The sequence below is a fragment of the Leptonychotes weddellii genome, unplaced genomic scaffold, assembly GCF_054177405.1.
Source record: "Leptonychotes weddellii isolate Sample4059 unplaced genomic scaffold, ASM5417740v2 HiC_scaffold_16964, whole genome shotgun sequence".
NCBI lineage: Eukaryota > Metazoa > Chordata > Mammalia > Carnivora > Phocidae > Leptonychotes > Leptonychotes weddellii.
Window position 1 is genome coordinate 1 of NW_027752848.1, and position 4,326 is coordinate 4,326.

A 4,326-nucleotide genomic window follows, 5' to 3' on the forward strand; every position below is an offset into this window, starting at 1 on the left:
ATCTGCCCGTTTTCAGTCAACGCTATCGCAGCTTCATCTCCATGTTGCTGAGCATATGTTATACCACCGTTTCAAATGACTGTAGCATTTCCTACTACATCTCAAAATAGGAAAGCAAGCCCCTTATGAGAAGTCCCGTACTGCCACAAAATATCTTTCCCTCCTTTGGGAAAGGAGGAACAATGCCGACTTTGTCCAGGAGAGCGAGAAGCCGTTGACTAGAGGGATCCAGGTGGGGGGGTCGACGAGGCCTGAGGGAGGCGGCAGCAGGGACAGGCCAAGAGGAGGAGACCGAATCCTCAAGAATCTGGAATCCGGCTGTGTCCCGATTACACAACTCATGAAGACCATGTTGACCAAAACTGTGTAAGAGGCACAGCGCATTCAGTTAAAACTAAAAGCAGACTCGGAACTAAAGGAACATTATTTCCCACGATGATTTTTTTTTTCTGTTCGTTGACTAGCTTGAAGTATCTAGAATACATTAACCGTGAAGTACAAAATAGTGATACAAAGTCAATGCACTGGGCATTGAAGCAATTTTATTTTTTTTTTAAGATTTTATTTATGTATGTATTTTAGAGAGAGGGAGCGTGCAGGGGGGGAGGGAGAGGGATGAGCAGACTCCCCACTGAGCATGACACGGGGCTCGATCTCACCACCCTGAGATCATGACCTGAGCTGAAACCAGGAGTCGGACGCTTAACTGAGCCACCCAGGCACCCCATGGAAGGAGAAAAGTCCATCCCAGACATAGGGGTTTGCTCAATTCCAGTGGCAGACGTCCTGTGGCTGCAGTGGGCCCTCTGAGGCCTCACAGCCAGAAACACAGCTCTAAAGCCATCAGCGTCTTTCTCCACACGGTTCACCAGCTTTCACACATAAAATGTGTCCACTGCAAGCCAGTGACTCTTTCAAAACAGCAGCTCCTTCTTCTTTGGTGATGGAAACGTCGGAAAAGCTAGAAGTGGCTCAACCACGTCTCTTTGGGTCATTTTCACACGTGCCTGTTGGCGTTTTTTACGTAGGTTAAAGGTCCCTTCAGGAGCAACTCCGTTGTGCTGAATGACTTGAAACCCTTAAGAGAATACTGTTTACAAGTGAAGGCGCATCTGGTTTGGACATACTACAACAACATCTCTAGACCCGGACATTTAAGCAACATATCTTGCTACGAAACAACAATGGATGGTAACATGTGCCTTTCTTACGTCCTTTCTGAGCTGGGATAAGAATCCTCCCCAAGTAGTGAAACCGGGGCTGGCTTACGAGGTGGAGGGCGGTGGGAGGGGGGCGACCCAGAGAGAAGGCACGAGAAGCCAGCACGCAAGTAGGTCTAACCAGCTCATGCTGAGATCTACAACGGTAACACCGCCGGACAGCTAACACAGCTTGATTTTAGGATTGCTTGTACTAGTTACACACTCGAGCATGTGAGGCTGGGCGGAGGAGGGACAGTATGTGTCCATCTCCCAAGGACATGGACACGATCTAAGCAGTTGGCAGGTGAAGAGTGAGCCGTGTTTGTATCATGTGTGGGATGGGTCTCTTGTTCACTCTCGTGCCATCTTTTTTAGCCACTACCAAGCTTCAACAAGTCATTATCATTGCCGTGGGTATCTTTCTGTTGCTGTCGGCGCTGGCGGGGGCCTGTTTCTTCCTGGTCCTGAAATACAAAGGCCTGATAAAATACTGGTTTCACTCTCCGCCAAGCATCCCGTCACAAATCGAAGAGGTACGTGTGCACATATCCAGTGGGTGACATGTCAGCCCTCCATGACCCCCTGGTAATGCCGAGGAGTGCGGCACTGGACAAAGCCATGGACACAGAGAGTGGAGTTAGAAGTGGTTCAGGGTAGGGGCGCCTGGGTGGCTCAGTCGGTTGCGTGTCCGACTCTTGATCTCGACTCAGGTCTTGATCTCAGGGTGGTGAGTTCAAGCCCCGAGTTGGGCTCCCTTCTGGGTGTGGAGCCTACTTAAAAAAGTGGTACAGAGTTATTTGTACACCCCTGTTCATAGCAACATTATTCACAACAGCCAAACACTGGAAGCAACCTAAGCTTCTGTCAGTGGATGAATGGATAAACAAAATGTGGTCTGTCCACACAGTGGAATGTTACTCAGCCGTATAAAGGAAGGAGGTTCTGACTCACACAACGACACGGGTGAACCTTGAGGATATCATGCTAGGTGAAATAAGCCAGTCACAGAACGACAAATACCGTGTGATGCCACTTACATGAGGTACTTAGAGGAGTCAGATTCACAGAGACTGAAAGTAGAGTGGTGGGTGCCGGGGTCTGGGTGGGGAGGGGGAGATGGGGAGTTAGCGTTTAATGGAGACAGTTCTCATTTTGCACAATTAGAACAGTTCTGGAGATGGTGGTGAGGGTTGGATAACCGTGTGAATATATTTTATACCATTTAAAACTGGTTAAGATGAAAATTCTATGTTATGTGTATTTTACTGCAACTTAAAACAATTTTTTTAATGGCGTGAGGTTGGTGAAAAGGGTGGCCTGGTGTGGCCAAGCTTAGGAGCGCGTGAGACCTGCGCCTTGTGGAGAGAGCCCCCAAGACGCCTGGCAGAGGGTGGGAAGGCGGTGAAGCCAGGGCTCTAGGCATGAGCTGTGCACTTAGAAGGATTCTAGAGTAAACGCACCCAGGGCTGTGAGTACAGAGCCTTCCCCACGGAGAGCTCACCAGACGACACTGGTATTTTGAAAGACCTGAGGAAGACGGGTGGACCAGGTCTCGCGGGAAGTTGATTTCCTGCACAGCAACCCCCCTTCCCCGGCTCTGTGCAGTGGCTGAGCCCTCCAAGGAGCTGATGGAAGATTACTTAATTATTAGCAGTAAAATCGGAGTAAAGATACTGGAAACAGAATCTTACTCTGTTACATCTAGAAGGAACAGGTGTTAGATAAGGTCCAAGTCTACAGAGAAAGAGTAGTGCTTCTAGAAATAGAACTGGAGAGGTATTTAAAGTACCCAGACATGGGGCGCCTGGGTGGCTCAGTTGGTTAAGCGACTGCCTTCGGCTCAGGTCATGATCCTGGAGTCCCGGGATCAAGTCCCGCATCGGGCTCCCTGCTCAGCAGGGAGTCTGCTTCTCCCTCTGACCCTCCCCCCTCTCATGCTCTCTCTATCGCATTCTCTCTCAAATAAATAAATAAAATCTTTAAAAAAAAAATAAAGTACCCAGACATAACGCAAATTACATGTGAATTTCCCCACTAGAAAACTCCAGACAGATACTGCATGATTCGACTTACATGAGGCATCTAGAATAGTCCACCTCCTAGAAGCAGGAGTCGAATGTGGTTGCCGGGGGCCAGGGGAGAGGGACACAGGGGGTTGCTGTTCAATGGGTATGAAGTTCCAGTTACGCGGGATGAGTAAGTTCTGGACATCTGCTGTGCATCATCGTACCTATAGTTAGTACTGCATTGTGCACTTAAAAATTTGTTAAGAGGGTAGTTACCACAAAAAAAAAAAAAAAAACCCTTCCCTGGTTAATACTTCACACAGTTACAGCCCTCAACGGGTCTCAGAATCTTACTTGCATGGATCTCTCTCTCACAGAAGAACCACCAGCAGGTCCCTATGAAGTGTATTTACTACTAGCTGGTCCTTGGGGGCATGGGTCTAAAACAGTCTTTCGGTTCACTTTCCTGGGAAAGTGAAAAATAGACATCAAAGGGCACTGAAGTTACACGAGAATAATAAATCAGGTTTTGCTTATATTTCTGAGGTTTCAGAAGCGCACATGATTGGCTTATGTCCCTCTTGTCATCAGTCAGCTCAGCTCACTGCGCGTTCCGGTGTCTCTCAGCACATCTGGGAGCGAGGCAGGAGTTTCTCGGTCCCTCAGCAGTGAAGGGATGGCTCAGCCTGGAACAGAGGCTGGAGGGAAGGGGCAGGTGGGGCGCCCTGAGGCCCCCTCTGTCTCTCCTTACTTCTCTGCTGGGTGTGTGTTGTGTGAGGTGGAAGCGACTGGTGGGTGGAGGGGCTGAGGAGAACACTGGCGACCTTTCCCTCTTTTCCCCCATGAGGGGTGACCTGGAGGCCCCTCATCCTCCCTCGCTGGAAAGTCAGAATTCCAGAGCCACTTGGGGAAGAACGGTCCCCAAGCCGGCACCAAGGGCAGGAAGTCACAACGTGCTTTTCCCCGAGGTGTGGTGTGCCCTGGGCTGGCCCTTGGGTTCCCGTTAAGGTTACTGCTGATGTGAGGGGTGTTCTCATTTGGTAGGTTGTCTCGGGGGTGGGCAGAAGAGGCAGGCACCCCTGAGTAAGGCAGGACCGTGCCGAGTAAACGTCAAGCAG

The 4,326-nt window shown here is 49.7% G+C and overlaps 1 non-coding gene across 1 annotated transcript; it reads left to right on the plus strand.

Moving 5' to 3' along the window:
* The first annotated feature begins 6 nt into the window (after nt 1-6).
* On the plus strand, nt 7-3,530 carry LOC102748762 (interferon gamma receptor 2). The gene is made up of 2 exons (XR_014141875.1): nt 7-1,191; nt 1,578-3,530. It is a non-coding gene; the product is annotated as an interferon gamma receptor 2 (transcript).
* Nucleotides 3,531-4,326: the final 796 nt, after the last annotated feature.